Here is a 22,629-nt window from a genome sequence, read left to right on the forward strand (position 1 = left end):
TCCAGTCTTCACGTGGCATTTTCTGTGTGTGCGTGTCTGTGTCCAGATTCCCCTTTTAATGAGGACATTGGTCAGAGTGGGCGAAGGCCCACCCTGATGCCCTCGTCTAAACTAATTATATCTGGGGGTGTCTGGGTGGCTCAGTTGGTGAAGCGCCGACTTCGGCTCGGGTCTCACGGTCTGTGAGTTCAAACCCCGCGTCAGGTGACAGCTCGGAGCCTGGAGCCTGCTTGGGACTCTGCGTCTCCCTCTCTCTCTCTGCCCCTCCCCCACTCACACTCTGTCTCTCTCTCTCTCTCTCTCTGTCTCTCTCAAAAATAAATAAATAAACATTAAAAGATTTTTTTTAAGCTAATTATATCCGTATCAACCCTCTTTCCAAATAAAGTCACATTCTGAGATACTGAGGACTTCAACGTATGGATTTTTTTTTTAACGTTTTTTTTTTGTTTTGTTTTGTTTTGTTTTTTGAGACAGAGAGAGACAGAGCATGAACGGGGGAGGGGCAGAGAGAGAGGGAGACACAGAATCGGAAGCAGGCTCCAGGCTCTGAGCCATCAGCCCAGAGCCCGACGCGGGGCTCGAACTCTTGGGCTGCGAGATCGTGACCTGAGCTGAAGTCGGACGCTCAACCGACTGAGCCACCCAGGCGCCCCTTCGACGTATGGATTTGAGGGCAGGGGATACCATTCAAACCATGAGCAGATAGCATGATGTCACCGCGGAGCCCCTCCCCAGATGTCCGGAAGGAGAATTTACATTTTAACAAGATGCCCAGGTGATTCCAACGCACATTAAGGTGTGAGAAGCACTTGTCTATAGCACTTTCTGGAAAGAAGTGTGGCAGCATGAAACAGGATTCTTAGGATGATCCTAATTCTTGAATTTCACTTAGGATAGAAATAATTTTAAACACGGACAAAGACAATGTATACGAAGATGTTTATTCCGGGTGATTCCGTAGAAATAGAACATTTTTACACGGTAAGCACGACTTTCTACCATTTTTAGCTGGACAATTGTTCTATTTCAGGTGATATATGGGTTAAAGATGCTGTTGTGGGAAACATTTTCTGAAATCGAAACCGACTTAGAGCCAAACTTCTGGAAAAACACCTATTTGTAAACTCAGGGGTTATAGCAAAACGACCATGGAACTAGAGGGCTGACTTAACTACGGAATGATAATGTTGTTTAGTGTGATGAAAGCATTATGCTTATGTGAGAAAATGTCCCCTTTTAAAGAGGATATTGAATGATCGAGGGGTGAAGTACCATGAAGACTGGGATTTGCTGTTTAAAAACCCAGCAAAATGAAAATTCATGGCATGAGCGGAGTGAAATGATGGCTGTTGAATCTAGGCAATGGATTCACAGAGGTCTTTTCAGCTCCGTTTTTGAGGCTACTTGACAATTTTTACTAAAAAAATAAAGTTTAAAAATACAATCATGTAAAGTATAAAAAAATAATTTTCTCTCAGATGTTCTTTTGGCTGCCGTGTCTTCTCAGTTATTTTATAGTCAAACCGTGTTAAACAGTCGATTCACCTGTTTCCTCCGTTTCTTAGTTTGTAACAAAGTCGGGCACGTCTTCTGCCCACGTTGGTCGTTGTTACTTACTGGGCTCCTTTGAAGGGAGAGATTGCTTGGGGCGCCCGGCTGGTTCCCTTGGTGACGCGTCCTCATGATCTGGCCTTTGGGACTTTGAGCCCCGCATCTCTGTGCTGACAGCTCGGAGCCTGGAGCCCGCTTCGGATCTGGTGTCTCCCTCTCTCTCTCTGCCCCTCCCCCTCTCACACTCTGTCTGTGTCTCTGTCTCTCTCAAAAATAAATAAACATTAAAGAGAGAAAAAGATTGCTTGGTTTAGCGTGGGACGGAGGAAAGGAATTGCCCTAATTGCTGACATTGTAATCCACACACTGTGTCAGCCTCATGGCATCCTCCCTTTCTGGTTGCTTTTGTGGCACTTTCTAGATCTTTATGGTAATAGCAGTAATTTCTCAACAGAGCAAGGCCTGTCATTTCCTTTTTTTTTTTAATATATATTTTTTTAATGTTTATTTTATGTTTGAGAGAGAGAGAGAGCATGAGCAGGGGAGGGGCAGAGAGAGAGAGAGAGAGAGAGAGAGAGAGAGAGAGAGAGAATCCGAAGCAGGCTCCAGGCTCCAAGCTGTCAGCACAGAGCCCTCTGTGTGGCTTGAACTCGTGGACGGTGAGATCATGACCTGAGCCGAAGCTGGACGCTTAACTGACTGAGCCACCCAGGCGCCCCCAAGGCCCGTCATTTCTAGATGGCCTGGATACTTTCTTCACTTAGTGAGACTTCACCATAACCCCGAAGCGAGTTTCGTGTTCCCGAACCCCCCTGAGTGCTGGCCTCACGCTTCCTGTGTGGACATGAAGCGAACGTTGCTCTGTTTTCTGCTGTGGCCTGCACCCCAGCCCTACCGTGATGGGGACGGCACGGGCAGTGTGTGTCGGGGGGTGGTAGCCACGGTGACAAGTGTCCGGGTCCCGAGCCCCACAGTAAAATGGCAGGAACCCCCATCCAAGCCCCTCCGTCCCCTGGCAGGATTCGGGACGCTCTGTGCCTTTTCCCCAGATGTTCTTACGGTCCGTCAGCCCTTGGTCTCGGTGTGTGGCTTTGTCCTTCTGCCCTGCTTCTGGGCCATTCCTCCTGGTTGGGCAGGCAGGCTGAGACCAGCGTGACCGTTCTGTCACACGGTGGCGCTCCTCTTATGACGCGGTCACTCTGACGGGCAGCGGCTGCCCCGCCTGTAGCCGGGATGGCCATTTCCCAGCAGAGTTATACCCTCAGCGGTGTCCAAAGGGGAATTCTTCCCATTTCTGACAGCACCCTGGCCGTGGCACTAATGTTATTTCGCTGACTTCCAGCTTCCTTGAGGTCTCGCCGAAAGCACTTGGAGCATCCTTCCTCAGCAGCTGGGTGGGAAAGTGATACAAACTACACCCATAACATTGGCTTAAAATTGCCTCTCTGTGCCCACAACCCAGCAAGGTCATTGGGCTGCACTTGACATTACTGACTCTACCCAGGCGGGCTCCGCGCCCCAGGGACCCGCGCAGAGCCCCAGAGCCTGAGCACCCTGCATCCGATCCCCTCCTCCCTTGCCGTTACCCTCATGAGCTATTGTGTCTCTAGCGTTTTCTCTCCCAGAAGTTTTATTGTGTCCTCGTTTAGAGACAAGCCCCACAGGACACTCCAGGATGTGTGGTATGGCACACAGTTCCAGCAATAGGGTGACAGTTCTGTCCCTGCCTGGCCTGCCCCCCCCCCCGCCATGGGATTAAAGACACGATAAATCACATGGGTGCAGAGACGGCGGGCCTCCGTCGTTCCCACCCAGGCCCACTGCCAGCATTCAATAAACGCGTGTTGGGTTGGTGAATAAAAGAGTGAATAGGTAGCTGCCCATCCAGATGGTATGATGAGCATAAATTAGCATGATCCTAAGTAGGAAGGGGCAGGCAGCTTCCACGAAGGGTGCTTCTGGAAGGCAAGGGCTGGTGATGGGCTCCGGAAGGATGGGATGAGGCTGTAGGGACTGGGGAGCAGAAGTTCTCTACACGTGGGGGACCAAGTGGGGGGCCAGTGGAGGGAGCTAATAAATGTCTGCAAAGGAGCAAGGATTCCCGAGAAGCTGCCCAGTTTTTCGCCACAGAGAGCAAATCCCCAAGATGGCAACGTGCATTTGCATGTGCTTACAATGTGCCAGGCAGTGCTCCAAGCCCTTTGTGGATATTAATTCACTTAGTCCTCACTCCATTCTCTGCCGTTAGCCTGGCAGAGAAATGAAATCACTGCCCCGGGTCACGCAGCAAGAAACTGCGGTCTGGGATTTGACCCTATGCAGTCTGGCTTCAGAGCCTGTGCACTTAACCAGAGATCAGTGAATTTGAAACCCAGGGCTCATCGTTACGGAATAACACAGCCAGAACCGTGGGGTTGCGGTGTGATCCAGATATGTTAGGTAGAATGCATCATTTTCTCAGTGCTCTTAAAATCTGCTATCAAGGGTGTGTAAATCTATACGCGTGCATTTACGCGCGTGTGTGTGTGTGTGCACACAATTTATTTTTTCTCCATATATTTTTTTCAGATCAAATCGAGAACTGACATTCTAATTTAACTTCCAATGATCTCTCACACGTCTGCGTACTAACAGCACATCTTTTCCTTCCTTTCCAGGACTTGTCCTTAAGAGTCGCCAGTGCTCCGAACCTGGTAAGAATGGCCTCCAGACCTCCATCCCCTCCCCCACTGTCTCTTCTGTTTCTTCTGGAGCCTCAGACTGACGGCTTCACGTTTTTCTTGACTTTCAACATATACCCCCCCCCCCCCCCCCCGTCAGGCCCTTTGGGTGATGTCTTCCTTTTTGAAGTTAAGGCCTCCTCTTACTATAATTCTGGGTCATAAACGAACTTTGTTAATGTTCAGTACTGCCACCAACTATTCTGATGTTTCGGCCAATCCACTGGTGGGCGAACTTGGGGATGATTTTATTTTGTAAACGAATGCAAATTAGTCACCTCGCCCCAATGGAAAATCAAACATGAGGCTGTTACATTCTTGAGATATTTTGTTGTGATAAAAACCTGGGAGTGTTCTGGGGCCTTTTGCTTTTTATTGGATGGATATAACTTTAGGGTTTAACACATTTTAGTATACATATACATGTGTATCACGTATTTAGGTCTCTTATAAATTAAGTTATATTAATAATCACTTCATGGTTGTGAGGCCAAAGTATCTTTTTTGATGGATAGATAGAAGTGTTGCAAAAGATCATGTTTGTCTCAGCATTATTTACAGACGTGATTTCCACATTGGGGCTAAAGACAGACAAGTAAAGAGTCTAAGGAAGTCCATTTAAGTATTGAATGAAACATCTTTGTATTCCTTATTCTCCAACTAAAGTGGGTAACGGTGTATGGGAAGCTTTGACTGAGTTAGCAATGAGAAATTTAGAAAATCTAATCTGAGATTACATGTCAGAAACTCAGAGGTGTCTATTCATTAGAAGCCATTGATGACAAGAAGGTGCAGGTTCCTTGCTAGGTGATCGGATGGCTTTGTTGAAGTTCACTGATTTCGTGTGAACCATCAACCTTACCTGATGTCGCCATTCATTTGCCATTTACCGTTGACCTGAAGTGAAAAATATTTTGCTTCCTTGATGCATTTTTTTTCAATTTTTAACTATTTGTATTTGTTTGTGGACAAATTACGTGATGGCATTTGGGTTCCAAATTTTGGTATGCTGGGTAAGTGGATTATCACAGTCCGTTATATCTTACTTCAGAATCATTTGGTGAAAAGAAATTATGATAAACTCTTAAAAATTTACTCAGCCTGTTTTTAATATTTAGTATGAAGGAGAGTGGTGAAACATCCCTGACTGGGTGGATTTCAGTGGGCATATTATTATAATTTGGGTGATACTCAGGGAAAGTGAATGTGTTTCTAAAGAAGAAGGAGCCCCAAGTTTATATGATTTTTATCAATGAAAGCGAAAAACACTATGCATTTTTATAACATACTATAGAATAACTACCAATTTAATAGCAGTAGAATTAGTTCCAATTTCTATATGTTTTTTGTTCTGTTTTGCTTTTTGGTAAACTTAGGATGAAAAAAAATCTCCAGCAATAATTTTTGTGCATTTTAAAACATTTTTTTTATGTCGCACACTAAACGATTATCTAACTTACAGTGTGTGTGTGTGTGTGTGTGTGTGTGTGTGTGTGTGTGTTCTCTTTTTTTTTCCTCTTGTGCATCCTTCCCAATTAGAATAAATATCATTAATGAAAACGCTTCTCTGAAGTCAGATTTTATATAAAAACACAACTCCAGAGGGGAAACTATCAAAGTATTCACAAAAATTATAATGCTTGTAAATAATTGTTGGAATCCTAGGCAACAGTGGGAATCCAAAGGGAAAGAGACATTCTGGATACAAGAAAAGCTTCTATTAAATAGATGTTTTATTTTCTCAAAGGAGGTCACATGAGCAATGATAGCTGTAGATTTCAGTGTTGCCCTTCTGTTTCTTCTTGTCCTCTCTGGAGCCAGTGAAGACGGGGGAGGTTGGGATCCCCACCAGTTTCTCCCTGGAGTTCTTTGGAGAGCCTGTGGCCAGCTGCAGCATTTTGTGCTCTTCCAGAATTCAGACAGTTAGCTTTATTGGAGCTTAGCCTCTCACTGTGTGATGCTGTGGCTTGGGCTGCTTCCTTGGGAAGCCCGCCACGGAGTGTGGAGACCCACCAACAGCCAGACCTTGACCTCCTTAGCTTTTCCCTTCACGGCGGAAACCCCCAGGCCATGGGCATGGTGTCTTAAGAGATTTGGGCCTCATTAAGAGCTATACTTTGGGGTTTAACGTTTTGCAGTTTTACTTGGTTCCTTGTTTTACGTTGTTCCATTTCAACTTGAACATTTGACTGTATAGTTAAAATGCTTGAGCTTTTAAGTTATTTGTAACTGATACTGTTCCAGAATTTGGAAAAAGCAAAAATAGAGTGTTGTGTATTGTCACTGAGTTCCAAGATATAGTCATTCTCATGTACTGGTAAAGTATACGTGACCTTCTGAAAACTTGCTTTGTAACCTTAATCAAATATTTATTAACATTTAAATTAAAATATATTCATATTTTTAACAACAGGTTTATAGTCATTTGAGATGGAAACCATTGACCAATAACTGCCTATATTTATTCTTGGCATAAAAATGACACTTTTATGCCAAATGAAATTTACCATTCAGTGGCAATCAGTTTTTAACATTAAAACTGAAATTATTGAGAACCACTTCAAATTTAAGTACCAAAAATAAAATGAAATTGTTTTAACTCTGGAGTCCAGCAAGCTCAGTTGCCCACAGAGGCCACTAGAGGGAGCTGTTGAATCTTAAATTAAATATATTCGAATTTCAACAAACCTTTGGGCGAACTATCCAGATAAACTGGTCCGCAAAATGTAATGCAGTGTGATAAGTGGTAGCATGGTTTTTATTCCTGTTAGCACAAAAGTTATGCATATAATTAAATTATATGTGGGAATTTATATGCAGTTAAATTCAATGGATACTTTTGAGCGCATGTCATTTACAAGGCACTTTCTTCTAAAAGGGATTATAAAGATAAGTAATGCAAATGGTTCGCAAGCATGTGTGTGTATCTGTGCACGTACAGTTGCGTTACAAAGTAGAACATAAAATGTAAGAACCATAAGAAACAAAGTACCGTGGGGTTTCACAAGAGAGAGGCTGCACGGCAGGAGGCAGGATGGAGAAGGTGGCCTTTAAGGATGCACATGGGGGAGGGGCGCCCGGGTGGCCCAGTGGGTTGAGCATCCGACTTCTGCTCAGGTCATGATCTCACGGTCTCTGTGCTGACGGCTCAGAGCCTGGAGCCTGCTACGGATTCTGTGTCTCCCTCTCTCTCCCCGCCCTCCCCAGCTTGCCCTCGCTCTCGATAGTAAATAAATAAACTTAGGAAATTACTATTTTTAAAAAGGATGCACATGGGAGGACTCCCGGAGTGTGAGGAGATGGGGCCGTACGCTTAAGTACAGAGCACGGCGTAAGTTACGGAATTTTGGGGAACCCCGAAGGGTCCCATTTCCTGGAGGCACAGGTTGCGTAAAGGTGACTAAAGGAATACCAAGCAGAAAAGGCAGGTCAGGCTGCACTGTGGTCCCACATAAATGCTGGGGGGCTTATTTGTACCTAATTGCTCTGCATGTGAAAGTGTGGCCAAAGGAACCTGTAGCTGCCACTTATAGAGGTGAGAGTGGGAGGCACATCCCCTGCTATCTATGCTTTCCCGTATTAACTGTGGTGGTTCGGGGCCTTGAAACCGTAGAATATCCTAGCAGCATTTAGGTCCATGGAGCTAGATTTAATAAAATGCTATCGTGCTCACTGGTGATTAGGCATTATTCACCAAATCTCTTTTGAGTACATACTAGGCATAAATTCTTAGAAAATCTTAATATTTCTTAATTACAGTATCCTGAACCTGCTAAAGCATTTGTAAGTTTTTCAAAAGTAGGTGCAAGTGATCTCTTTTTTTAAAAAAGGTTAATAGATGTTTTCATTATATTTATTAAGACAGAAATGACTACTTTTTTTTAGAAGATTTTTTTTTTTTAAATTTTAGAGAGAGAACATGAGTGGGGGAGAGGGGTAGAGGGAGAGAGAGAGAATCTTAAGCAGGCTCCACGCTTAGTGTGGAGCCCAATGTGGGGGCTCAATCCCACGACCCTGGGATTGTGACCTGAGCCGAAATCAAGAGTCAGACGCTCAACTGACTGAGCCACCCAGGCGTCCCTGAAGTGACTACTTTTTAGAGTACTTGCAGTAACTTTAAAAACCCAAAATGAGAAAATTTTTTTAGAGCTAAAACAAAACAGAAACTACAGGAAGTGGGGTGAATTTCATTCTGAAATTTTCTGGCCACCAGCGCAAGGTAGACAAGACTGTGGTCCACATTGTTTTTATTTGGTGAATCCATCCGCTGAATCAGGAGTTTTCCTGGTATTAAACTCTAGCAAAAAATTATAAGGTAGGCTCTTACATTAAAAGAACATTGAATAACGTGCTGAACAGTAACTTCAATCGTTTCTGAAAAACACAGAGGTTGTTCGGTCACACTTGGATCTTCTATAAAGGTAGACGTTAAGGCATGGCTTAAGTAAATCATTTCTCTGGAAGGTAGAGATACCATGATCCTGATGGCTTACTTTTTGATCATCTAATTTAGAGAGAAAATTCGGGAATAATGAGTGATGTCTCATAGTACGAGCGGTGGAGTAGTTCCACCCCTACCTGCAAAGATGTCCACGTCCTAATCCCCGGAACCTAAACATATTCCTTTATATGGCAAAGAGGCATTAGGGGGGCTCATCGGCTGATGCCCAGACTAGAGAATGATCCTGGATTATCTGGTGGACCCAGTGAAATCACAAGGGTCCTTAAAAGTGGGGAGAGGGGAGGCAGAAGAGCGGGTGTGGGGAGTTCTGTGTGCGGACTGGATCTGACATTGCTGGTTTTGAAGGCGGAGGAGGGGCCAGCGGCCCAGGAACATGGGCTACATCCAGGGGCTGCTAAAGGCAATGAAAAAGATTCTCCAGGAAAGAACGCAGCCCTGCTGAGCCCTTCATTTAGCCAGGGTAAGACCCCTGTTGGGCGTTTCACCTACAGAGCTGTAGGTGACAAATCTCATTTCAAGTTTGTGATAGTTTGGCACAGCAGCAATAGGAAACCTACACACAGATCCTCTGTAATATCGCAGTCAGTTCATGATAAAATCTCCTGGTTACCTGTCATGAAGGCATTTCACGTCGGTGCATGTGAGCTGGGAGCTTCAGTTACCAGAATTGAGGGGATGAAAATCACGAATGTGTGGGAGAAGCTTGTGAATCATGTATTATGCAAGTTTATGAATCACAACAACCCATTTCAAAACACACTGGTAGAGGGGTGGTCAAGGGAGAGGGATCAGATACACCTTGGACTAGACTCCAGTCATGTATCTATAACTTGCTGACCGATTGTTGCCCTAAGATTCTTCAAACTATAGGACTTTGGATGAAAGCTGAAGTCTGGAGGTTCCCAGACCTTGGGAGGTACTTAAGTATTTATTGGATGGATGGATGGATGGATGGATGGATGGATGAGGAGGATGAAGGGGTAAAGGTGAATCAGGCTGCTGGCTAAAGAAGAAGGACCACTTCATTGTCCTGAGTTGTCGCCATGACAAGACCAGCCACATGCATGAATAGGGGGTCCTAGCTGGAAAGTGTTAGCAACCCAGTGCCCCTGAGGCCCATGCCACTAGAGATCTTCTGGTGACTGCACAGCAGCTGTTGTGTTATCGTTAGATACTGAATGCTATGTGCACTACACAATAAGGTCTTCTTAAACATTTTTCATGTTTTTATAAATATTTGGTAATGAAAAGGAATATTGATGTGCATGTGTATTAGGATGCAAAATAATAAAGTGAACCTCTGGACACCCCCCATCACCATACATCTTAAGAAACAGAACATTATAGGGGCGCCTGGGTGGCTCAGTCGGTTGGGCGTCCAACTTCAGCTCAGGTCACGATCTTGCGGTCCGCGAGTTCGAGCCCTGCGTCGGGCTCTGGGCTGATGGCTCAGAGCCTGGAGCTTGCTTCCGATTCTGTGTCTCCCTCTCTCTCTGCCCCTCCCCCGTTCATGCTCTGTCTCTCTCTGTCTCAAAAATAAATAAACGTTAAGAAAAAATTAAAAAAAAAAAGAAATAGAACATTATAGGGGCGCCTGGGGGACTCAGTGGTTAAGCATCCAACTTGGGCTCAGGCCATCATCTCATGGCTTGCGAGTTCGAGCCCCACGTCGGGCTCTGCGCTGACAGTGTGGAACCTGGAGCCTGCTTTTGATTCTGTGTCTCCCTCTCTCTCTGCCCCTCCCTCACTCATGCTCTGTCTCTCTGTCTCTCAAAAATAAACATTAAAGAAGAAAAGAAATAGAACATTATAAATATCTGGAGTTCCCTGCATGTTAGTCCACGATTGTGCACGCTGTTTTCTCTCAAAAGGTAGTCAGAATTCTGAATTTTGGTTTTTTAAAAATTTTATTCATTCCTTATTTTTTTTAATTCTAGCATAATTAACGTACAGTGTTATATTACTGTACACATAACGCACAACATAGCGATTCAACAATTCTGTACGTTACTCTGCACTTACCGGGATAAGCGTCCTCTTAATCCCCTTCACCTATTTCACTCGTCTCCCCATTCACCTCACCTCTGATAACCATCGATTTGTTCTTTATACTTGAGTCTGTTTTTACATTTGTCTCTTCTGTGTTTGTTTTGTTTCTTAAAGTCCACGTGAGTGAGATCACATGGTAGTTGTCTTTCTCTGACTGAATTGTTTCACTTAGCATTCTGCCTTCTAGATCCATCCATGTTGTTGCAAATGGCAAAATTTTGTGGGTTTTTTTATGGCTGAGTAGTATTCCATTGTGTATGCATGAACCACATATTCTGTATCGATTCATCCACTGATGAATAATAAAGTGATCTTTCTTGGTATTCTTTACGCTTCTTAATTCTGAGGGTTTATCAGTCCTCAAAACTACTATCGGTTTTGGAAAATTCTAATTTCCTCTCCTTTTGGAATTTCATTGAGTGTTTTTTAGTTCTTCTTACTCAAGCTTTCGTATTCGACTTTCCCTTCATATTTTTCTTTCTTTTTCCTGGTGCTGGATTCTGGCTTCTAGATCATTGATTTTTTACTCAGTCATGTATAATCTGCTTTTTAATGGTTTCTTTGAGTTTTTCATTTCAATAATTATATGTATCTATTCTAGAGGTTAGTTTTTTAATGTTTCTGGTCATATAAAAATTCTTCTTGCTTATGGTTTCAATTTCTGATTTATTTATTTAAATGGTTTATTTTCTATATCTGATTAGTGCAATATCTAATGTCCTGGTGAGTCTGGTCCATGTATTTTTTTCTGTGGTCCTTTTGTTTCCTTGTATTTTTCTATTGTAATGTTACATTTGTTTGAAATCTATTTGTGGGAATTTTTTTTTTAATGTTTATTGATTTATTTCGAGAGAGAGAAAGAGAGAGAGCAGGGGACGGGCAGAGAGAGATGGAGAGAGAGAATCCCAAGCAGGCTGCATGCCATCAGCACAGTGAGATCAATGAGATCACGACTTGAGCCAGAATCGCACTTAACTGACTAAGCCACCCAGGCACCCCTACTGCGGGAATATTTTGAGGCCTGGGGTAAAGATGCATTTTTTTTATAGGAAGAAGTTTTTTGTTTGCTTTTACCAGGCACCTAGGGACAATACAAACTTTGATCTATTTAATATAAATATTTTAGTTTACAGTTTTTAGACAGGTAATGTGAATTCATGACCCAAATCCATATTAGGTCTGGCTAATAGCCATGGATTATGAAGGGCAGTGTTGCCATAAAAAATACAGGGTGCCTTGTTAAATTGGAATTTCAAATCGACAATGAATACATTTTTAGTATAAGCATGTTATTTATATAAAATAAATAGATTTTATTTTTTAGAGTAGCTTTGGGTTCACAGCAAAACTGACCATTTAGTTCTAGGTTCTCACATACCCCTCCTCCCCACACCCACACAGCCTCCCTTCCATCAACATCTCCCACCAGAATGGTATGTTTATTACAATCAACGAACCAACATTGACACAGATTTAACACCCAAAGTCCATAGTTTACATTAGGGTTTGTTGGTGGTGTACATTCTATTGATTTGGACAAGTGTAGAAGAGTTTCCCTGCTCTAGAAAACCCTGGCACTCTGTATTTTTATTTCTAAATCTGACAACCTGACTCGGGAAGACTTTTTCTTCTTCCACTAAAAGTCAAGACTGAGACAGATGACTTTCCTTGTCTACTGCTTGGGTGGGGTGTTCATGTTTTTCCCTTATTTAACATTTCTCTAAAGGCATAGCCTTTTATGTGCCTTGTCTTTCTGTAGTGGTCTTTGGTTCTCCTTCCTCCTAATCCCTTGCCCACCCATGTTTCCATTAAGATGAAAGCTTGGACCATCTGGGACCGGAAGGTGCCTCCAGGCTAGCTGAATGTCCGATAGTGTCTCATTTCCTTGGATTGATCCTACAGCTTCATTCCTGATTTCAGAGGAATGTTTTACTCTCTTGAGACCTAGTCCATACATTTTTAAAGATTAAAAAAAAAATAATTTTGAACTCAGCATCCTTAAGTATTCTGTAGTGGGAGGATTTTCTCTAGTCCGCTATTTTGCTAGCAATGGAAAATTTTAAATCTTTTTGTAGATTCTCTCATTCCTCCCAACCTAATGAAATGGATATGATTATTGTCTCAGTTTCACAAAGAAGATGGAGAGATTGAGGAAGGTTAAATAATTTGCTTAAATTCACAAAGTAACCACCCAATGCAATCCTAGCTTTCCTAACCTCCAAAACCTGTATGTTCACCTAGTTTGCTCCGCTCTCTTCCATTTCTCATTACCTTTTACCATCCAAAGCAGCAAAAGTGTTAAAGCTTATGTTTATTTATTTACGTAGTTGCATCTTATTTATTTATGCCACTATTAGACTGCTGCCGGTGGTGGGTAGGCTTCATACTGGTGTCAGGACTGGTGGCCTACAGCGTAGGCAGGACCTCACATCTGTGACCCTCTCTCTTTAGGGCTTAGCGCAGGCGGAAGTCTCGTCCTGAGCGTTACCGGTTTGGTAACTCGGTTATTATCAGTTTACCTGGAGCGAGTCAGACTCTAGTATACTGACCCATGCTCACGTTTCATGGGCCAGGATTCCAGTTTATCAATTTATAGTGGGAGAAAGTCCTTTTCAGCGACCAGAATACTTGTACCCACTCTCCAGGGATGTTCCGGATAGCAGGACAGTGGGGAAAACACATCTGTAACCAGCGGTGTGCTTGGCAAACTTTGAATTAGGACACGGAAAATTAGATGACCTAAGAAAATTAAATGGCCTCAGGCTTATCCAGGATGTCTGGTAAAATGTTTCTAATAGCCAAGATTTCTACCATAAAACAGATCAATGAGCATGTACTGAGTATTTACCGCATATTGGTTACCATGCCAGGCACTGTGGATGCAAAGATCAGTGATAGTAACCTACCCTTGAGGATCTTATAATCTCATATCCTTCTCCTTCTCCCTTTCTGTTTTTAAAGATTTTATTTTTAAGTAGTCTCTACACCCAGCATGGGGCTCAAACTCACAACTCCGAGATCAAGAGTTCCATGCTGTACCAACTCAGCCAGCCAGGTGCCCCATATCTTCTCTCTCCCTTAAATAATGCTCGATCAACACCGGAGAATTCTCTTTTTTATAGCTGCATGCAACGTTCTTCTGTTCATTCCAGACCTGAGGAAGTGGACTTCAGATACCTCGTTAGAGATCTGGGTCTCCAAGGTGTCCTCGGTAGTGTATTTACAAGTTACCTCTTTAGGCAAGTTGCTTCTCTGGGTCCCTCTTCTCCATCTTTGGGTAATTCTTCACCCACAGTTGTCCTCTGTGGGCTGAGTACTCAGGGCACTGTTGTTTCCTAACATTTACTCATATGGCAAGAGCAGGAAGTGAATGCCGTTGGAATCAACCCACCTATGCTTCTGCTAGAGATTTCACAGGGAGTGATTACAAATATCTTGAGTTTCCTTTGTGTTTGTTCACTGGGGTGGCTGACTGTGTGGAAAGGCTGTCTGCTTATTTCTTTTCTGTAGTAACAGAGAGTATGGAGGCTTTGGGTTGCAAAGAAGACATTACCGATTTGGGAACATGGGAAAATCTAGTTCCTGAGCAGAAGAACTTGAAATTAACTTTACACTGAGAGTGAAGTTTGCTCCCAAATGTAACCACACTTTTAAAAAGGAGTGAACCTAAATGCCTTCACGGCTCAGGGCGGCCTTGCCCTAGAGGGTTGCCATAGTTCAGAGTCTGGTTTTCATCCTTATAATTCAATTTAGTTGAGTCAGTAGGTCTGAGACTTAGTCTTTGTTTCCTGAGTCACTAAAACTGGAAATACTGGGGCCTTTGATATAGTCTTGGCTGGAGAGTGTTGTTTGACTCATTTATTTGTTTGATTCGGTTTGGGGCAGATTGGAAAGGTTACCTTAATACAATCGACTTAATGGGGAGAAAGAAGAGATACACATTTTATCTAGATAAATATCAGTTTAACTTTTTAAAGGTATTTAACTATTAGGGACCTGTAGCGAGGCCTCTCGTGTTAGATGACTGATGAAATTACCCTGGGCCTGCAGGACCCGACTGAGACCACTCACCTAACATCCATACAGTGTGTGAAGCCACCAAATTTTACAAAACTTCTCAGAAAATAGAACTTCAAGGGGCACCTGGGTGGCTCAGTTGGTTGAGCGTCTGACTTCGGTTTGGGTCATGATCTCGTGATTCATAGGTTCAAGCCCTACCATTGGCTGCTGTCAACACAGAGCCCCCTTTGGATCCTCTGTGCCCCCCTCTCTCTATGCCTCCCCCGCCCGCACTCTCTGAAAAATAAATAACATTTTTTAAAAACTTGGGGCGCCTGGGTGGCTCAGTCGGTTGAACATCCGACTTCAGCTCAGGTCATGATTGCGCGGTCTGTGAGTTCAAGCCCCGTGTCGGGCTCTGTGCTGACAACCCAGAGCCTGGAGCCTGCTTCCGATTCTGTGTCTCCCTCTCTCTCTGCCCCTCCCCCACTCATGCTCTGTCTCTCTCTCTTTCTCTCTGTAAAAATAAATATTTTTTATTTATTTATTTATTTATTTTTTTTAACATTTATTTTATTTTTGAGACAGAAAGAGACAGAGCATGAATGGGGGAGGGTCAGAGAGAGGGAGACACAGAATCGGAAACAGGCTCCAGGCTCTGGGCTGTCAGCACAGAGCCCGACGCGGGGCTTGAACTCACGGACCGCGAGATCATGACCTGAGCCGAAGTCGGCCGCTTAACCGACTGAGCCACCCAGGCGCCCCTCTCTCTGTAAAAATAAATATTTTTTAAAAAATTAAAAAGAAAACAGAACTTCAAAAATCTGATAAAAATGAAAGTCAAAAACAGTCAAATTGAGAGGCATGTAAGAAGCAGCTTTGTGATTTGACGGGGGCGGAAGGGTGCCTGAGGTTTCCCTTTCATTACTGATGTCCAGATCCTCCCAGTATCAGAGGTATAAACTCATTACCATTCGTGAGTATGCTCATTTGATCTGCATGTAGAAATCTTTCTGGGATCTTCCCCATCCCCAAATGTTCTGCTAACTTACTGGTTTCAACTCAGAAGGGTAAATTGACAATTGTAATGAACCCTGACACAGAAGAAGGAACTAAGGGGAAACCGGCCACCCACGGGCCAGATGTTTCCGGCTTCAGTTTCATGGGGCCCGTTATGCTCTGGGTCCCCGTCCCTTCCTGCACCGGGACCCAGTGCAGTGCTGAGGAGCTGTGGGTGCTGTGTGTACCCTCTGGTCTCGTCCCCAGTAAAGTGAATCTATGTTTGGGATATTGCTCAGCGTGTCCCTGGAGAAAATCGCCTTGGCCCTGGCTGCATTTCCGTCCCTCCCATGGCAGGTAGGCCCTACAGTTCGACCAGCTGTGAGCCTTAGGAAGGAAGTCAGTGCCAGGAGGAATGCGTTCAAGTGAATGCAGTCACGGAAGCCACCCGTTTGCTTTTCCCATTTATCAAGCATAGCCTTTTCACTAAACAGAAAGGAAGAAGGCGATAGAGAGTTCTCTGGAACAAGTCCTTATTTACGGAAGAGGGGACAGTTTATCTGCACTGAGATTCTGAGGAATCCACAGTTTCTTTCATTGTTGCGGGCGGGCGCGAGCTTTCAACATTTAATTAAGAGTCACGGGCGGTGGCTTCCCCTACCCACAGAAAAATTCCTTAAAGATTCCTTTAAGGAATCCTGAGACCGTCAACATTCTGCAGCTGTTCCAAAGACTGTTTAGACTCCTGGAGTGATGCTGGGAAATTGTTGCATTTATGGTCTCGGGCAAGAGGGGAACTCAAGAGTGGGAAAATCAAGTAGTATAACAATCTAAATCCAAACCCAGGGGAACCTTCCTTACGTAATCTACTAATCTGCTCCTCTTAACATAGTTACTGCCAAGTGGCGGAATTTAACGAGAAAAAAAAATAAAAGGTTAATATCCTTTCTGTTCTGGATCAAATATAATGGCAAGAGGCCAAATTCGCCATGAAATTGGTTGGATTCAGTCATCTCATGCTGGAGGCTTCCTTTAGAATCTGTAGCACTCATTGTTGGTTGTGTGTCCTCCAATCGTATTTAGTTCATATAAGGCAAGGGTTCTCAAACTTGTTGGCCTCAGGACCCCTTTAGGCTCTTAAACATTGAAGAGCCTGGGACGCCGGGCCGGCTCAGTTGGTGAAGCGCGTGACTCTCGATATCAAGGTCATGAGTTCAAGCCCCACGTTGGGAGCCTAGTTAGAAAAGCTGACGAGCCTCGAGAGCTTTTGTTTACAATGGGCTACATTACTGATATTAAAAAATAAGATTGAGAAATTGTAAAAATACTTACTGATTTATGTAAAAGCACAGTAATAACCCCATCACGTAAATAACACTTTCTTATGCAAGTCAGTATTTTCCAAAGCAAACCAAACAAAAGTAAGAAGAGTGGTGCTGTCTGGGAGTTTTGCAAATCTCCTTAATGTCTAGCTTAATAGAAGACAGGAGTCCTCTCTCTGCTTTGGCATTTCATTTGAATCTGTCCCAATATGTTTTCTTAGTCGAAGTGTATAAGGAAATCTGGCCTCACTCAGATATTTCTGTGGAAGAAGAAGTATTTCAACAGCCCTTTCAAATAATGGTGGGTTTGGGGCGCCTGGGTGGCTCGGTCGGTTGAGCATCCGACTTCGGCTCAGGTCACGATCTCACAGTTCGTCGGTTCGAGCCCCGCATCAGGCTCTGTGCTGACCGCTTGCTCAGAGCCTGGAGCCTGCTTCAGATTCCGTGTCTCCTACTCTCTCTGCCCCTCCCCTGTTCACGCTTTGTCTCACTCTTTCTCAAAAATAAATGTAAAAAAAAATAATTAAAAAAAAATAATGGTGGGTTTGAGTTTCTCAACCAGCGTCATTTCTTAAAGGTGAGTCACAGTGTAGTTTCAGATTCATGCTGTTACGTTAAACTCTATTGTTCTCGTTCGCACTCTCAGTGGGTGCTTTACCCATGCATGGTTTGGTCACGGCATGCATTGATCTCTTGAAAAATATTGGTTGTCTGAATTCTGCAGGTCTTCCAAATGTTGCTATACGTATCAAAAAAGCATTCCTGTTCATATCAACACCAATCTTGTCAGAAAATTCTTGGGATATTGGAAAGCTGTCAAGTCCATGGTGACTGACAGGTTTTCAATAACCTCGTTTCTGCTCGAAACCTGAATTTTACTATTGGCAACAAATACCTTCTGTTGTTTTCCTTTCAGTGACAGGATTTTTGAGAACGTGTCCAACAAACTTGAGTCTGAGCGACCACAGTCCGTCAGTCATTCTTTCAAGTACAAATAGTGCACCGTGGAAACCAAAGGCTTGCAACTCAAACTATTGCTTAAGGACTTCTCGAGACATTTACTGTACTTCCATGTGTAACAGGAGTGCTCCACGAGTACTTTCCATCTTGTTATGCGGACTGTTACAAGGGTTGACATGAAAAGTTTCATTTTTTAAGACTATTAAAAAGGTTGAGATTTAAAGTTTTACTACATCATCATGGGCATTCTTAAGTGAAACGTACATGTTTGTTTGTTCGTTTTTTGTAACTACAAGCATAGGGCCGTGACAGATTTAATGGGACCCCTAGTATAGTTGAGGGCCTTGACTCAGGCCAAGGACCCTGTACCTCTACCTACCGTTGCTTTGGTACAAATGTCAACACGGTAAAAAACAAATGACACCTTCATATTTTATTACAGAAATAATTTGGATCTCTGCGACTCCTCTAGGACCTAGAGACCCACTTGAATACCACTGATTAAAGGCATCTCCCTTCTTGATCTTTTAGAACCACACAAACTTCCCTCTTCTGTCTAGTCACAAAAGACTTAAATTACATGGCTGATCATTCCCATCAAAGTACCCTGAATTTGACTGTAGAACGTCCTGTGTTTAGCTTAGCCAAGCTCTGGTTTCTTAATCATCACGTTCAGATATTATTCTTTTTATAGAAAGTGGTTGGCTCTCCTGAATGAAGCGTTATGAAAGCATGTGGTCCATTAATGTCATTTTCCTTCTGCCTCATTTGTTTTACATTTTGCATTTATGCCCCGAGGAAGAGTTCAAATTTGTTCTCAAAGTAATGGAATTGCTGTGGTCATCTGTCAGATAAATACTAAGTTCTGCATTCCTTTTTTTTTTTTTTTTTTTTTTTAAGTAAAAAGCCATACATAGGCTCAAACTCAATGGCCCCAAGATCAAGAGTCACACGCTCTACCAACAGCCAGCCAGGTGCCCCAATACTGAGTTCTCTAAACCAAGTTAGAACCTTGGCTGTTCCAGCAGTAAGTAGCAAGCTTTCTTTCACTCTGTTCAAACGTAGAGTTCTCCATTCTCAGAAGAAAAGCCAAATCTCTAATGGCAACCAAAGTCCTGAGGGAAATGGCTTTGAATTAACTGTGCAAGGAACATCTTAAAGCTTAAAGAGGGGGAGAGGCTGGTCCTTCATTGCAGGTCAGAGGATTGGAGCCTCCTGAACCAAAGACTCAGGGTAGGTAAAAGAGCCAACCTGAATTGTTACAGCAACTTGGAGAAATGAGAATACAGAGTGAGCTTTAAAATAAAAGACATAAATAATGAAATTGAAAATAAATCTTGGGGCACCTGGATGGCTCACTCAGTCGAGCGTGTGACTTCGGCTCAGGTCATGATCTCGCATTCGAGAGTTCGAGCGCCACATCGGGCTCTGTCCTGTCAATGCAGAGCCTGCTTCGGATCCTCTGTCCCCCTCTCTCTGCTGCTACACTGCTTATGCCCTCCCCCCAAAATAAATATTTTAAAAAAGAAATAAATCTTACAATCTTTCTCCCTCCATTTAGTCATAGCATTTATGGATTGGTTTTCTTCTTTAAAAAAGTGTGATAGAAAACCTAAAATGTAGGAAAGCAGGTTTTAATTGCCCAAGTGAAATGTGGGGCATCCCTTGCTATGAGCGAAATTAGAAGATTATAATTAGCTTCATCTGATCATTTGAAGGAGTTTAAATTGACCCATAAGAACTGGTGACAAGCCGTCTATATGGCACATGAGAACTGGAGCTCCCTCACCCTTTAGACTGGTGTCCCAGCTTGGGGGAGGAAGCCACACGGTTCGCTGCCTTCTTACCCATGTTTGATCATATTACTGTTGGATCCATTCTTCCCCCGGGATCAGGACTGGCTACAAAATTTGGGGGGCTCAGTTCAAAATGAAAATACCACTGCCTATTTGTTAAATTATGACACATTTTAAGAAGGCAAAAGAGAGCGTTAGGCCAAGCACCCACGAAACCCACTTTGGCCGGGATCCAGTGTTGCCCCGAATGCAAGTCACAATGGCACGAATAGACAAAGTGTAGAGATTTCTTCTGAAGCCTCAGAATCTGGAGGTTCCTTTAGGGACGTTTTAGATGCTCCTCTGCCTGGGGCCAACAGGGAAGAAACCCAAGACTGAGAATTCTCTGAACCTTGAAGACAGTTTTGGGCCAGCCCCTCCTGCTCCCTTGTGCACATCTCACACTTCGATATTCTTTCAGAGCTTAGGGTAAATCACATTTCTTCCATGAAGCCTTCTCTCACCTTATTAAACAACAATCATCTCTTTCTTCTTTCAATGTCAGTGTTATTGTATGTACCCACTTATTGGGCATTTAGTAGATGCTGCTAATTTTAAATTAATTGCCAAGTATGTACTTGCTAATTGCTAATTAAGTTAATTAAAAACAGGTTCCTTGGGGCGCCTGGGTGGCTCAGTCGGTTAAGCTGCCGACTTCGGCTCAGGTAATGATCTCGAGGTCTGTGAGTCCGAGCCCCACGTCGGGCTCTGTGCTGACAGCTCAGAGCCTGGAGCCTGTTTCAGATTCTGTGTCTCCCTCTCTCTGACCCTCCCCTGTTCATGCTCTGTCTCTCTCTGTCTCAAAAAAATAAATAAACGTTAAAAAAAAAATTAAAAAAAAAAAAGAAAACAGGTTCCTTTGACTAGTGCTTTGTAAAACTTGTTTTCCCACAACTAGCAAAAAAAAAAAAAAAATGATCACAGTTTCTTAATCTGGGGCTCATGGATTATCTTCTTGGGAGCCCAAGAACCCACAGAAATTATAAATGAAATTGTGGATGTCTGTGTATATGTCATTTTTTCAGAAGTATTAACCCCCTGCCCCCACCCTTCAAAAGGGTTAATAACAACTAAGCTAGATTCTCAACAGGTATATTCTAACTGGTTCATTAGAGGATTTTCTTTCTTTCTTTTTTTTTCTTTTCTTTTTTTTTTTTTTGAGTACACTCTACCCTCAATGTGTGGCTTGAACTCACAACCCTGAGATCAAGAGTCACATGTTCTACTGACTGAGCCAGCCAGGCACCTTGGTTTTTTAGGGGATTTTAAACCAAAGATCTATTATGTGGTCAGGAAAGGTCACACAGTCTCATCCTTCAGACCCTCAACTATAAAAGCAAATCCTTCCTGGATTAGGCCAGTGGGCTTTTATTTTAGTTCTCTCTGTTGTGTGTTTACATTAGAATTCCAATCATCAGGGCATCTGGGTGGCTCAGTTGGTGAAGCGTCTGACTTCAGCTCAGGTCGTGATCTCACGGTTTGTGGGTTTGAGCCCTACATTGGGCTCTGTGTGGACAGCTCAGAGCCCGGAGCCTCCTTCGGATTCTGTGTCTCCCTGTCTTTCTGCCCCTTCCCCGCTCATGCTCTGTCTCTCAAAAATAAATTTAAAAATGTTAAAAATTAAAAAAAAAAAAAGAATTCCAATCATTTGGTCACATTTGAAATTCCAAGGAAGTCCATGTTTGGAAGAGAACCTTTGATTTGCCCTCTTGATTCTGTCTTGTCCCAGGCAAACATGTGGTTAGAACTGAGGAAACAGTTCATATGACTGCATTAGTTAGCATAGCAACTCTGTAGTGCTGAGAAACGAGACAAGCATCTGTCTCAGGGGTCAGCAAGCTTTTTCAGTCAAGGGTAAAGAGTAAATATTTTAGGCTTTGCAGGTCAGATGGTCTCCGTTGCAACTTCTCAGCTCTACTACCGTTGCATGAACACAGCCATAGAAGATAGTCACGAAGGTAGCCAAACAATGGGCGTGGCTGGGTCTGAGTACAACTCTATTTACAAAATCAGGCAGTGGCTACTTTCGGCCCATGGGCCAGAGTTTGCCAACCTCGATCTAATCCAGGGCTCACTGGGACCTAGGAAATCCCAGTTAGTGCCAGAAGGCACAACACTGAATAATTAGGCACGCCTTTCAAAACTCTCCGTTTCACCACTAGTGTGTAATTCTAATCTTGGCTTAAAAATGAGCGTACAAATCCAAAGGAACGAGCGCATCCCAGGTGATGGTCCAGACAGGCAGCCCGGTGACATAGGTAAGGAAATAGGGGTGATATTGTCATCACCATTCCAGTTCTCATGCACCCTTTATCAGAGACGAGAAGCAAGGTTATTGTTCACACCATCACAAACAAGGAGAGGGCAGGCTCCTGCTGTAAAATCCGGATTGCTCCCTGAGCAGCCTCTCTGTAATTAGTGCCCCTTTCTTTCTCTGTTCCGTGCAGATGATGAATAAAAGGCTCCCGGTGTATGATGTCAGCCGAGTTCTAAAAACAATCTCTTGATTGTTCCGTGTGAAGTTCTGCATTTGCACCCGGCTGTGGCTGCAGCTGCTAGTCATTTCTCTACCAGCTACTGCTCATTTACCCAACTGGCTCTGCCAGCTTCCCCATCACAGCCTTGCCCGGCGGGAGGAGAGCCTGGTGGGAACAGAAATTGTAGGCAGAAACTCGATAGTGTCATTCCTAAGAGAGCACAAATAGTGGAAGCTGATTCACAGCTTCTTA

General features: G+C 43.5%; 1 long non-coding RNA gene across 1 annotated transcript in view; it reads left to right on the forward strand.

Annotated features, from left to right (window-relative positions):
- Positions 1-18,378, forward strand: part of LOC144615783 (uncharacterized) — a 58,131-nt gene extending 39,753 nt beyond the window's left edge. The window contains exons 2-3 of the long non-coding RNA XR_013554403.2: positions 4,212-4,247; positions 18,022-18,378. This is a non-coding gene — a long non-coding RNA (uncharacterized LOC144615783). The remainder of the gene's footprint in view (positions 1-4,211; positions 4,248-18,021) is intronic.
- Positions 18,379-22,629: the final 4,251 nt, after the last annotated feature.

This window comes from Panthera onca, chromosome A1 (genome assembly GCF_046562875.1).
Source record: "Panthera onca isolate mPanOnc1 chromosome A1, mPanOnc1 haplotype 2, whole genome shotgun sequence".
Classification (NCBI taxonomy): Eukaryota; Metazoa; Chordata; class Mammalia; order Carnivora; family Felidae; genus Panthera; species Panthera onca.